The sequence below is a fragment of the Eublepharis macularius genome, chromosome 13, assembly GCF_028583425.1.
Source record: "Eublepharis macularius isolate TG4126 chromosome 13, MPM_Emac_v1.0, whole genome shotgun sequence".
Classification (NCBI taxonomy): Eukaryota; Metazoa; Chordata; class Lepidosauria; order Squamata; family Eublepharidae; genus Eublepharis; species Eublepharis macularius.
Genome location: NC_072802.1, coordinates 59,340,438 through 59,354,839, shown reverse-complemented (window position 1 = coordinate 59,354,839; position 14,402 = coordinate 59,340,438). Strand labels below are relative to the sequence as shown.

At 43.8% G+C, this 14,402-nt stretch overlaps 1 protein-coding gene across 6 annotated transcripts in view; it reads right to left on the bottom strand.

The window, feature by feature from the left end:
- The window catches only part of COMT (catechol-O-methyltransferase), a 45,590-nt gene that overhangs the window by 23,482 nt on the left and 7,706 nt on the right, over nt 1-14,402 (bottom strand). For 2 of the 6 annotated variants that reach the window (XM_054995994.1, XM_054995990.1), the window contains exon 1: nt 6,627-6,755. The exons of 2 other annotated variants lie outside the window; for them this stretch is intronic. The gene's annotated coding sequence lies outside the window, so the exon portion shown is untranslated. Of the gene's footprint in view, nt 1-3,636; nt 3,655-6,626; nt 6,756-13,598; nt 13,759-14,402 lie in introns of those variants that run through there. 2 more of the 6 variants (XM_054995993.1, XM_054995996.1) reach the window with 2 other exon arrangements.

The window sequence follows — 14,402 nt, the reverse complement described above, 5'->3', positions numbered from 1 at the left end:
CCCGTCCCTAAGGACGTTCTCAGCCAGTGCTATGGCATTTAGATATCCGAGGGTTTATAACCCCATTGGGAGTCGATTAGTCCCTAACCTATGGAGTGTGCAGATGATGTACCCCAGTCAAGTTTTCCCACTAATGGAGTCCTCCATCAGCCTAATAGTTTGGATGCCAACAGAAAAAGGCTACAACAGAATACTGCCCAGGGACAATGTTTGTGATCTCATTGCAGAGATGTTCAATAACCAGAGTCCTCCACAGCAGAGAGTAATAAGGTTTAGCAATTACACAGTGGGTTTATTTCTCAAAGAGGCGCTGCAAAATTAATTTGTTCTGTCAATAAAGTTCCTATAGCCATAGGCCATTGTAAAAGCAACATGTGCAAATTAAAACACACACACACACACACCCTGCTCAAAAGCAGTGCTAAAAACAGTCTCAAAATGTAAGCAAAGATCAGACCTGTTCTCCATTCTGTTATCGCACTACAGGCTCTCTATGCAATAAGCTCAGCTTTAATTACAGTTGATTTCAAAAGATGAAGAGCAAGAACCATTTTCCTGTGTTTACCGGTCAGCAAAAGGCACCATGCAAAATAAGTGATTCTCCTTGCATTCTGCAAAGGAGTTTGCACAACCTGCTTTCACAGGTTATTAGTAGCAGTTGTGCATTATATACAGCCTGGGACACTTTTAGTGTGAGATATTCCAATTATATAGATGGAAGAATGGAAACTGAATGTTGCGGATTTACCCAATGTTACCCGGCAAGTTTTTAAAAGTTCCGAAGGGGATTCAAACCAGCTCTCCCCATTCAAGCCCAGCACTGAAATGACTTGTGACAGTCTTCACCATTTTTACAAACTTACAGTGCAATCCTATGGAGTTACATCCTTCTAAATCCATTGAAATCAACAAGTTTAGAAGAGCATAACTCTGTTTAGGATTGCAGTGTAAGCTTCCGAAGAGATGATTGTCAGAAAAACATTCACAGAATGATAGGTATAAAAAGAGTCAATGCCAAGCCCATCTAAGTAACTTCCATTTATGTATTGTTTTTAAAGTTTAATTACATTAGACGAACCTGGAGCTTCATTAAAAATCAAGAGGAGTTAGCCATGTTAGTCTGTAGTCACAAAATAGTAAAGAGTCCAATAGCACCTTTAAGACTAACCAACTTTATAGTAGCATACGCTTCCGAAAACCACAGTTCTCTTCATCAGATGCATCGTCAGCTTTCGAGAACCACAACTCTCTTCGTCAGATGCCTCGTCGGCTTTTGAGAACCACAGGTATCTTCATCAGATGCCTCATCAGATGTATCTGATGAAGAGAGCTGTGGTTCTTGAAAGCTGATGAGGCATCTGATGAAGAGAGCTGTGGTTCTCAAAAGCTTATACTACCATAAAGTTGGTTAGTCTTAAAGGTGCTACTGGACTATTTACTATTAAAAATCAAGATGCCTACTACCTATGATCAGAGGATTATAATCCTTTCCTTTCCTTTTGCAACCCACTAGATATTTTAGTTTTATCTATAAAGACCAGCAGATGTTTTGTCTATTAAAGACAAACAAAGATGTTCCACCATTAAGAGGTTGCTACAGCAATTACTAAGAGCACCTGGGATGCATTTCCCTTTACCTGAAACAAGAGAAGGAGATTTTAAGAGACCAGAATGTAGGATTTTTCCCCTTCTGCATCAAGGAAGGCTGTTTTGCTCTGACTGCCAACTAATGCTAGATTTCCTCTTCTTTAAGACTGATACTTTTTCACAAGTATTTCATCATAAAAAATGAGAAATTAACAGTGCAATCCTAAACAGAGTTACACAATTCTATACCCACTGACTTCAGTGGGCTTAAAAGGGTGTCACTCTTCTTAAGATTGCACTGTAAATTGTTTCCTTAACCCAAGACATTCAACCTTATAATTTTAATTTCATTACAATGACAACAGTAAAGAGTATATGCCAGAATCAACTTTCTGGTAGCATTTTTAGCTTTTAAGAGTCTGCTAAACTGCTGAGGAAAATAAATTAGAGTCCTTTTCAAGAAGAGTGAAAGGAAGTGGCCAGACAATAATCGTAACTCTTGCTGTGCTTTAGCCCCATAAATAGAGGTTTATAGGAAGAACCAAGATGTATTTAAAATAGAATGAATTATTCCAGACCTCATGGCTGCACTTCAAAGGCTTCAAGCAAATAGGCTATGAAGGGTTTCAAGTCAACTGGAAGATGTTACGTGCACTGTAACTCCTTAACACCTTTTCCCTGAACTCCAGAGCAAAACCAAAGCCACTCTCAAGCAATTCTCACACACACACACACCATTTATTGGCATGTCAACAAGCAATTCTCAAGTCTGAATTGGAATCGCTTGCTTCTCCTCATATTAGCATTTTCAAAATTTGGGTTCACTAAACAGGGGATGGGACAAAAAGAGAAGTCCAGACATGCTGGTTCTTAGCGCTCCGGAACACCTTATTCTAGTACGGTTGCGGGGGGAAATGATATCCAAGTAACAGAACCCACCAATCTTGCAATTCCACCGAAAGAGAGGACAAAAATCAGAGTAACTGAAATGTTGAGTCATTCACTGTGCAGTATGGAAATCACGTGAAATAACTAGACAAATAACTAGACAAATCTTTTTGGAAAACTCTTGCTTTACAATCTTGTGCTACACCTTTGAGCTGTTAAAGGGGCAACTGCTGCTGGGCCGATCCGGTAAGCTGTGTAGGACGTCCCAGTGGTGTTCTGACATTCCCTCAAAACCAAGAGTACGGACAGAGGCAGCTACCAGCGCTGCCTTAAGTGTCTTAAAATTGAGCAAAAGGGGATGCCCAAGGAACACAGAGAAAACAAAAATGGACTGATTATGCACACGTCACACGGCAAGAACAAGATTATCTACAGCTTATGGTTTAGATGACGCAATCTTTGTTTGGGAAGACAGAAGAATTTGAAATAGAAAATGCGGTCTCCTAATAAGCAAGTAGAAAAACGGAAACCTCAAGACAAAGACATCTTTAAAAAGGAAATTAGCTTGAAAGCGGTGTCAGCTTTATGAATTGAAAGGTATTTTTTTCTTCATTGTTCATACATGAGAAACAGTTTCAGCTGAACCGGGACCTTCAGGAATAAAGTCCCCGCAAGGATAACAGACGTCCACCCCTGGTTCTAGCAGCAGCTGGGAAGGGAATCGGTTGGGCTTTTTTCCTTTTCTTTTCAGAGAGAGAGAGAGAAATTATTTATAATTGGGATCTTTATTAAGAATGCAATCCAAGAGTTACAACAACTGAACAGCTGACACCGTTAAAGTATCGGCAGGCAAGCAACTGACTTGGACCTTCTGTGATTTCTTGAAAATAAAACCTTCTGTATGCCTTTAGCCCATAACATTTTTCAACAAAAAAAAAATCAGCTTATCTGGTTTCCCCCCTTTAAACGGTCGTCAGTTAAACAACAGATGCATTAAAAAAAGCCTTCCCTTCTCTAGAGATTTGCTTAGTGACAAGAAGCAAAGCAGAGTGAAACAAAAAAAATAGCCTCCCCCCCCTCACCCCATCCTCCTGCTCTCTTCATTTAGAGCATTCCTTTTAAAAATGAAATGAAAGAAAACAGGAAAATAGCCACGTATACCTTGCTGAGCAGAAGACGGAGCAGCTTGCTCCGACCTTTTCCTGGGATTCAAGGAGGTGGCTTTTACAGATGCCGTGTCCTCGGTCACATTTGATCACATCACTGGGAGAGCTAACAGGTTCGGATGCCACTCAAAGGAGCAGCCTTGCCCCCCCCTCCTTTTCCTCTTCCACCCACTGCTCCTAGTTGCTGCAGTCTTTTCTTAAAGGTGCTCTGCCTTCCAGTGACCTCAAAAGGCGCTCCTTGGTGCCTGTATTACAAGGCGCTTCTCGTTACTTGGTTACCGTGCAGGATGCTGACAGCACCCAGGAATTAGGTAAAATCATCACAGGACCAACGCCTCTAAAACCAAAAGAAATTGTATCGGGAAGAAAATGTGATCTGTTGAATGGATGCTTTGCACGCAGAAGGTCCCACGTTTGGTCCTTCGCATCTCCAGTTAAAAGTTCTCAGGAATCAAGCGCTGGAAGGACTCCTGCCCACAGATCAGAGAAGCTCTTGCAATAAGTATAGCAATACTGGGGTTCGTTGGTTGAATAGGTATAATGTAGTTGCTTATGCTTGCTAGGAGGGGAGGTAGGAGCACAGGGCACCTGTTTTACATGCACAAGGTCCCAATCAGAATAAATGAAGCTGCCTTATATTTATTTTTATTTATTTACATTATTTATAGTCCACCTTTCTCACCGAGACTCAAGGCAGTTAATACAGAGTTAAGTCAATGCAGTCAATAGAATGGGGCATCCCACAAACAATGCAATGGGTTTGGACTGCAGAAATCTGAAAACAAGTAGAAATCTGATACAGAGCTGGAACAAAGCATGGAGTCAGGCCACTGGCCCATCCAACTCAGTACAGTCTACTCTAAGTGGCAGCAGCTACCCAGGGCTTGGAGCAGAGAGTGGTCATTTCCAGGGCTTTTTTTCAGCTGGAACACAGTGAAATGGAGTGCCTCGAGTGCTGAGGTGCTGAAGGGGGCACCGGAAGGGGTGCCGGGGGTGGGGGTGCATTCCACGGAGCTGGTGAGCCTGGCCCGCAGCTGCTGCAGCCAGCCAGCCCCATGCCGCCGCCATCACACGCCCCTGCCCGGGCACAGCAGCCGTGGGCTAGGCGTGGCAGGTGTCTGGGGTGGCGTGCGGAACCTCTCCAACCTCCGCGCCCCATCCCAGCCACCTGCCAGCCAATGGGGCCAGCTTGCTGCGTGATGACAACACACGCAGTGACATCATCATGCAGTCCGGGGGGGCACACGCACATGTAGGGGCAGCTGTGGGCGCCAGAAACCCTGGCACTGCCCCTGGGCCTGATAGATCAGCTGAGAGAGTCAAACTACATGTTAGCAATGAGGGGGAGGGAATCCACCATGCAATTTTCCCCATAATTGTGCATTCAGTGGGGCCAGTTGCGCTTGCAGCACCTCTCTGTAACGCAACTCTTATTTCTATTCAGTTTCTGGATACCCACAGAACAACAAATTATAGCAGAAAGTATAACCAGAGTTAAAAATCTTAAAAGAAGGTAACATTTTTGAAAGAATGGCACATGACACAGTCTAATACAGGAGCGGGCATCTGCTGGCGCATGTGCCAAACAGTAATATTTCGTCTGGCACCCAGGGCTGATTCTCCACCCAAGCCTCTGAGGCCTAGGTGGAGCCAGAGGCAATAGGAGAATACAAACAGCATCGCTTATGCCTGTCGTCACTTTCGGGACCTGCAAAGCCATCAGTCAGGCCCAAGGTGCCAGCAGCGGTGCGTGGGATAGGCTTGCTCGCCACAGGTCTGGACTTCTCCCCCTTCGATGTATTGTACAGTCCGGAAAATCCACAACAACCAACCTTCTCCCCCTTCCTTTAGTTTGCCAGCTCACTAACATCTTCACAAGTTTGTAGCAGGGCACTTAGGCCAAACAGGTTGCCTGATCGTGGTCTACTTATTTTAGAAACCATCCAAAGATGCCAATAACCAAATCTCTTAGCAGCTCCTCCACATTCTGAACTTTGCAACCTGCCCAAACTATCCCAATTAAGCAAGACTTGCATTGGTTTTTCCTGTACATTATCTATATTTCTCCCCCTTTGTAAGGACTGCTGTAACCGGATAAGCTTCCATAAGCCCTACAATGAAGTTAACATACATCCATTCTTTAAAATCTCTGGTTAATATATTGTTCGAAAAGTTCTCTGACTATTGGTGGTGGAGAGTGCCTTCAAGACAGAGTTGACTCATGGCAACCCCTGGTGGGGTTTTCATGGCAAGAGATGAACAGAGGTGGTTTGCCATTGCCTGCCTCTGCAACCCTGGTCTTCGTTGGAGGCCTCCCATCCAATTACTAACCTAGGCCAATTCTGCTTAGCTTCTGAGATCTGACAAGATCAGGTTCACCTGGGCTGTCCACGTCTGCCCCATTAGCAAAACCCATCTAGGTGTCCTTACGCGTTCCAAAAAATTCAGAAAGGGATGCCATATGTCTGGAAAATGGTTTGAATTCTAGCCCCTCCCAATCTAATATAGATTTTCTCCACCACTGCTAGATTCCATGATTTACAGTCCTATCCTAAGCAGAGTTACCCTCATCTAAGCCCGCTGATCGCAACAGACTCAGAAGGATATAACTCCACTTAGGACTGCGCTGTAGGTCTGCACGGCAGTTATGTATATAGTTTGCCACAATTTAGCAGTACAGATTTTTGCTGCTACTTATAAAAACAGGACACAGCCAGGACCCTCTTTCCTGACAATACGAAGAACTTGGGTAGCAAGGTGACTTTTTAGTTATTTTGCACCAATTATTCCACTTCCTTTCACCAAAGCTCAAGTGCAATAGACTCTCCAACATGTTCAGGTTCTGCCCCCTGGAAAAAAATTGTATCAACAGGTCCTTGGCTTTCAAGGTTAACCCAAAGTTTCCCACAAAGAACTCGAAACACGACTCCCTTAAAAAAAAAAAACACCCCTGGTTCTCAATAAAATAAATTCAGGTCCCTTTACCTCCTCACATGCTTTCTCCTGCCTGCTAACCACTTCCTTGGTTGATTTTCAGTCCTTTTTCCTAGGTTCCTGACAACGGCGACGAGGCTAACATCTGGAACGTATGCAGCACAATGATGTAGCTTCTACACAGCTCGAATTTATGTTATTGATTTTTCTTATTGGTCTCATGGCACAATGCTCCAAGGGTCACCGGCAGCAGGAGGAAACTTTGCCCTACCTATGGAACTAATAACCATTGCAGGAATGAGAATTGCAAAACCTCGCCAGTCCAGATCTTATCACCGTTTTACCTTGCCCTTCCTCCCAAGTTCTCATCTGCCCCATTTTGTCCTCACTGCAGCTTTGTGACATAGATTAAGCTTCAGGAGAGTGGGCCAAGATCGTCCAGTGAGCCCAGGCCAGGCTAGTTCTAGGCTTCTTCTCTAACCAGGGCTTTTTTGGGGGGAAAAGAGGTGGTGGAACTCAGTGGGTTGCCCTCGGAGAAAATGGTCACATGGCTGGTGGCCCCGCCCCCTGATCTCCAGACAGAGGGGAGTTTAGATTGCCCTCTGCACTGCTTGGTGGCGCGGAGGGCAATCTCAACTCCCCTCTGTCTGGAGATCAGGGGGCGGGGCCACCAGCCATGTGACCATTTTCATGAGGTTCCGGAACTCCGTTCCACTGTGTTCCTGCCGAAAAAAAATCCCTGTCTCTAACTGCTACACCACACTACCCATCCAGATTGTAAGGTGAGCCTTAAAACCAGGTGAGGCCACAGGAACCCCTTCAAATGCAGCATGCCATGTACTCTTCTTGAAGGGCAGTACGGAAATGTGCCTTGTAGGCAACATTTTTTCTTGGTAGAGATGCATCTGCATTCTTCCTCTGCTGCCCCTGATAATTCAAGAGCTCGTCCCAAGTTTGCTGGAGGAATGACTGCAATGGTCTGATTAGGGGAAAAAAATTATCTGCTGGCCAACTCAGATAAAGTATATGGCTGGTTCTGCATCAGCTGCAGATAAGCACAAATATCCTCGGAGGACTTTACTTGACCAATGCAATGACTGAGAAGTGGTTGATCGCATTTTATAGACATGCACATTTTACTTGTAATTTTTTTAAAAATTTATAACTGCAAGAGTGGCATAAGGTCCAGTTCTCTTTTTAGTTCGGTTTGATCCCACCGGGCCACCACTATGGAGCTCAAGTCAGCATGCAAAAGGATTCTTAGGATTTAGCAGAGGGGATTCCATCTTTTAACATTGTTTTTAAAATCTGCTTCTAAGCAAGGAAATGTTTTATGGCTATCATTTCAGGCTTATGCAGTTTTTTAAAAAATTTAATTTAATTTTTTTTTCCACCAAAAAAGACACGTATCAACAAGACTCGTAAAATCTATCACACCACCACAATATACAAAGTGCAGTTTTCATGACCCTGGCTTATTTTATATTCTTATATCACTATTTTCATGATTTTATTGTATTAGTTTTTACTTTGTCAGGCACGTCATGCAGCGTCTGGAGAAGTGGCATGTATGTTTTCTAAATATACAATAAATAACAACATGCAACTGAAGTGCAGAGGTTTTTTCCATTGCCCCAGAAGGTCAGACCAGTACCAACGGGTTGAAATAAATCAAAATAGTTTTCGGCTAAACATTAGGAAGAACTTCCTGACAGATAGAGCAGTCCCTCAGTGGAACAGGCTTCCTTGGGAGGTGGTGGGCTCTCCTCCTTTGGAGGTTTTTAAGCAAAGGCAAGATGGCCATCTGACAGCAATGCTTATTCTGTGAACCTAGGCAGATCATGAGAGGGAGGGCAGGAAGGGTTACATCGGTGTTTAGTTCTTGTGGTCCCTTCTTACATGGCCAGGGTAAGACCGATCGACACTTTGGGGCCAGGACGCCATTTTCCCCAGGCCAGTTTGGCTGGGGATCCTGACGGTGTTTTGCCATCTTCTGGGCATGGAGCAGGGGTCACTGTGTGTGTGTGTGTGGGGGGACAGGTAGTTGTGAATTCCCTGCATTGTGCAGAGGGTTGGACTAAATGACCTCGGAGGTCCCTTCCAACCCTATGATTCTATGAAGCAAAAATACCACTAAAGAGTGCATTAATATTAAGGGGGGAGATCTAACATGTGAAAAAAGAATTTGGTGCAGAATTAGACTGAGAGTTAAGTTTGTTCAAAGGATTTGGGTGAAAATCAAAGTGGGGAATTTCGACTCAAACTGGCCATCTTTTAAAATGTGGTGCAATCCCTCAATTGCACTCCCTAGACCAACCTGAGAGCTGGACCTCTTTCTCAAACCGGAGGGACTCAGCCTGAACACACTGCTGCCCCTTGGGACTGTTTATGCAGGTTCACATCTGTTTAGTGTATGATTATGACACCTCCAGAGAATATGAAATGGTGTCTCAAATCTGCAAGCGCTGCACACATTGGCATAAACAGGAATAAGCTCTCCCCTCCATCGGCCTGTCTGCATTGGACACGTTGCCTTAAGACAGCTGGGACTCCACATATATAAAAATCACGGTGATGTTGATTTGAATGTGGGAGGATGGGGGGTGGACTGAAGCCATAGGATCAAACCCTCACAATTCCCTAGATCAAGTTAGCACCTCTGAATGTGCCTTTCACTGCTTAACAAACTCACAGAGAATGAAGCCCTGCACTAACTTCCACATTACCTGGTTGGCTTCTACCCTAGTTGCACCCTGCAGTTCTTTGCATAAATGCTTGTGGGGTCCAACTGTGGGCAGTGAAACACTATGGTAGCAAATTAAGGGAACCTGTTGCACATATATGCATGAACAGATGTGACTTCAAGACAAGGACTCTAACTAAGAGCCAAACTAGACAAGACGAATTACACGAGTCTATGCGAGGGGCCAGATTCTCTTTTACCCCTGATGAACTCTGTAGCTCTGCTCTGTGTACGTGTCAGCAAAAAAGCAGTTTACATTGGCGAGTGTCCGCAGCCCATATCATCGAGTCACCATTGCAGAGTGGTGGTTCTGTTTTGCTTCCGCTTCCCTCTTCCCGCACAGAAAGGAAATAGGGGACAGTTGCAGGGGACGGTTTAAGCATGCACAAACTGGCAGTGCATGATGGGATACCATTCCTGCATCTTGGAGGAGTGCAGAAGAAACTTGTACTAGCATGGACACGGGATCAAGTGCAGTCCGGCCATGCTGGCAAGTGTACAGGAAAGCAACGGGGAGACATGTCTAAGTCTGTTCATGTGTCGTTCGTGGGTCATGCATATCGTGTACTTCAGCTCTCTGTGACTAAGCACATGGCCTCCAGCTCTGTTCATAACATTTCCAGTTTAAAAAGGTGCCTTTTGCTCTGGGAAGTCTCAAGGTTTTGCCATCACATTTTAGCAAGTTTCCTCCCCTCTCCACCAAAGACAAAACGAATTTGTTCCATTTTGGGAACAGACATGAAATTGTATTTGCATGTTAATATCATCTCTAAGATCACAGGGCTTTGGATCCAATGAACCATAAATGGCAGTCAACACTCACTCGCGCAGTTCTGCAAATCCTTACACAAGAGTCCCTATGGATACTACGATAGTTCCTATAGGAGCTCCTGCATACTTCCGCTCATACAAGCATAAGACTATCTTGGGATTAAGTTTCACACTTCTTTTTTGGAGGGGGTAATAGAAATTTTATTTAAAAAGAAAGAATATAACAATATTCTTATAAACTTATACAGCATTACATTTGGAATTAATTTGAAACTTATACAAACGAATACATTTGAAATTAGTTTTGAAACTTATACAAGCACTACATATGAAATTAGATTAAACTAATAGAAAGATACGGTCAATATTTACAATAACGAAACTCAATTACGTAATAGCTCTCCTTCCCTCTCCTTGGTTACTTATACAAACTTTAATATCAACTGCTCTGGTTAGTCATTTCCTTATGTTTTATCTTCTTATCTTTGGACTAAGTTACCTTATAATTCTTCTTAGTTTTTACCTAAGTAGTAAAAAAAAAAAACCCTCCATTTTTCCCGGAATTCAACTATTGTTCTATTATGTACATAAGTAGTCAATTTGGCCACTGATACCTGTTCATAAATCTTATCTATCCATTCTGACACATCAGAGCACATATCTACTTTCCATTTCGTTGCATATAGCACTCTTACTGCTGTCACCGTGTAATGGAAAAGGTCTCCTTGTACTTTTCTAAGATTATTTGGAAGAATATTTAATAACATGCTTTTTGGATTTAGCTCAAATCTAAGTTTGAAAATCTTCTGCACCTCTCCATGTATTTTTATCCAATATTTTCATGCTTTCTTACATCCTCATCAAATATAAAATGTTGCATCCGTGCATTGACACTTCAAGCACTGTTCACTATAGCCGTTACTAAGAGTCAAGCTACAAGTGACAAATTACACTTGCAAGTGAACAGACTCGTGTGTATTCCTCCCGGTTCACTTGCCATTCACTTGCTCTCCACTTGATCAAGTGGAGCACAAGTGAATGACAAGTGAACGGGGAAGAATACACGTGAGTCTGTTCACTTGCAAGTGTAATTCGTCACTTGTAGCTTAGCTCTATGTTTCACATTTCTTGCACTGTGCTCTAGCACATGGTTTAAAACAGACCCATGCTCCTGTTCAGAATTCGTCCTTTTTACAAATGACAGCCAGCATGGCATAGTGATTAGAGTCGTGAACTAGGCCTTGGAGGACCCAGGTTCAAATTCCTACTCTGCCATGGGCCAGTCCCTCAGCCTAACCTACCTCACAGGGTTGTTGTTGGGAGGATAAAACAACAGAGGTGGGAGGGATAATGTTGTAAGTTGTTCTGGGAAGAACCTCACTGGGATGAAAAGCAATGCCTAAATAACTAAATAAAGTTCTTGTTTTGCCAATGGTTGCCTTCCAGCATTTCACAGATGAAAACACATACCTGATAGTCTAGTTCGAAGGACCACCCTTTCACCCCTCACCCAGTTTGTTGCATTCATTGTCTCTGCAACAACCTGTCCTTCAGAAATGGAAGGTTGAAGGGGAGGGGGGGTTACTCATCAACTTAAAGATATCCTAGATAAACAAAACTGTCCGACAGGAAGTGAGCTGTTCAAAGCAGACCTCAGCAGATACAAAGAATGAAATGGCAGGCTGCACACCCCACCAAATAAAATCTGTTTCCCCCTTTTTGTAATATCTGACCTGATGAAAAATTCTGGGGAACTCAAAAGTTTGCATAACTGTTACATTTCATTTGGTTGGTCCTAATTAAAGGAATTACACAGATTGTATTCTTGGCTTTTTAGCATTTGCTTTGGGACTGACATGGTTGTAAACAACTTGTATATTATAGTGCTTTACAGCTCATAACGATTCATTTAAATGCACAAGTTGTGTACCAGAGATAAGAACCCATTCACCCCCTTCAGAGATTTAATTGCTGGAGATGGGAAGAAGAGTGAGGTGAGGTGCAGAACAGCAACTTTAGCAATTTACGAGAACAGCTTTTTAATAATGCATCCCCAGAAACAGAAAGGAATCAGAAAACAAAGTGTGCCTCGGCTAACAAAATAGACATAATGGGAATGTATCCAGCCATGGAAAGTTCTCTGTGCGCACTGAACATCCACAGTGAAAGCTGCAGAGTTGAAACAAGATGCCGTTGCCACTCAGTGTACCAGGAAATAAAATTTTCTAATGCTGGTATTATTTTAAACCTCTAACCACAACTCAAATGGGGAAGAGACTTTGCCCAGCTAGACGAAGTCCTATCTTCAGTGGCATCAATCATGTCTAGGATGGCCAAGCACATTATTGTTCCCCCAACCACTGCGCACAAAACAAGCAAATATTTCAAAATATTGTCCAAATGTAACTCCATGCTCAATCTGTTTTCCCTTCTCCATTAGATTTCAGTAACATCTCCAAGTCCACATTCAACTTCATTGGCATACATATGTTCCTCCCACATGTTCAGATTATCTAATGTCCACAATTATAATATTTTCTTTGTGCCATGTTGTCAGCAAATGCTTCTAAGAGCAGAACCGCAAGTGACAAAAGGCACAGATGGGACACTTGTCAGCTTCCCTCAAGTTTTGATGGGAAATGTAGGCATCCTGGTCTTGCAGCTTCGCTCTCTGACTGCTGTCCAATGGACTTTTCAACTGTCACTTGTCCAACATTCTGTCAAGCTGCCTACATTTCCCATCAAAACTTGAGGGAAGCTGACAAGTGTCCAATCTGTGCCTTTTGTCACTTGTGGTTCTACTCTAAGATCCTACCAAAACTCACTTTTCTAGTTTGCTCAACAATTAATAGCAGGGCTTTTTTTCAGCAGGAACGCAGTGGAACGGAGTTCCGGAATCTCTTGAAAATGGTCACATGGCCGGTGGCCCCACCCCCTGATCTCCAGACAGAGGGGAGTTTAGATTGCCCTCTGTGCCGCTCAGCACTCAGCGGTGCAGAGGGCAATCTAAACTCCCCTCTGTCTGGAGATCAGGGGGTGGGGCCACCGGCCATGTGACCATTTTCTCCGAGGGCAACCCACTGAGTTCCACCACGTCTTTTCCCAGAAAAAAAGCCCTGATTCAAACATCCTGAACGCAGCCCCAGTGGAGGGGAACAGCCACTGCGACAGAGGAGAAGCAAACACCCTCCCAGGCTGGCGCTCCATAAAGGAGACGGGCTGCCCTAAGACACCTAGCACAACAGTGGCAAAAGCCTGCAAAAGCTGCTCCACTGTGGCAAGTCCACAGGGACACCATCCCACTACACCCTATGGGCTCAACGTTGTTGGCAGCTTGCTTGCACCCACTCCCGGAAAGATATCCAAACCAGGTCAGTCCTTATACTTGGGCGTCACCTGGCCAGTTTGAGTCAGAATAATAGAAAGTCAAGAAAGGTGGCGGCTGGCTGCAGGTTACAAAAAGAGCCAGCGGTATCCAAGCAGCTGCTGTTCTTTTGGCTGACACTTACCTTCACCTGGCTGAGGAGGCAGGTCAAAGGACCTGCTGCCCCTTTGTGAGAAGGGGTGGCGTTTGAGGAGTTTTAAAAACCAACTCGTCACCAGGCAGGGGCGATATGTTAAGACTTTAGCAGCCGGCTACAGAAATCTTGCATGGTGCTTTCTTTTGCTGAGACCTCAAGGGCAAAAATAACACCCTCCTTCTCTCTGCTGGCCAATCCCTTGCCAGGAATGGCCGGGGAACTGCAGTAAATAAACCAACGATAACCAACTTGTGCTCTACTTATAAAGCCTTTCTTTTGTAAAAACAACTTATAACCTAAAGCTATTTCTCTCCTCCCTTTTTCCAGAGCTGTTTGAAGGCCAATGGCTGCTGGGATTAAATACTAGCCTTGAAAACATGCTAGACCAGAAATAAAATCCTTTAATTGTCAAGGGCACACTTAATCATTCAAGGAAGCCAGTTTAGGGCACAGCCTTGAATGGGAGCATCCAAAAATCACAGGAAGTGGTTGAGAGCAAGAACAGTGCAAGCAGAATATTTTCCCCAAAGATAAGGAAGCAGTGTTCCAGTCCCAGTCCCATAAGCTTTGACCTCTCAGGCGTTTTGCACAATTTTCAGGGTACCAAACAGCAAGGGTCAAAGTTGTCACATTTTTTCCCTTTTAAATCATCTTTGCTTCTGTGCATTTAACAACAGCCTCACAGGCAGAATTTAACAGGAACAGATTTTCTTGCAGTGGGGATAAAATGACGGGACGGGCGGGAGACTCTGGGAGCACACCCAAGCAGGTTAACTCAAAAGTAAGTCTCAT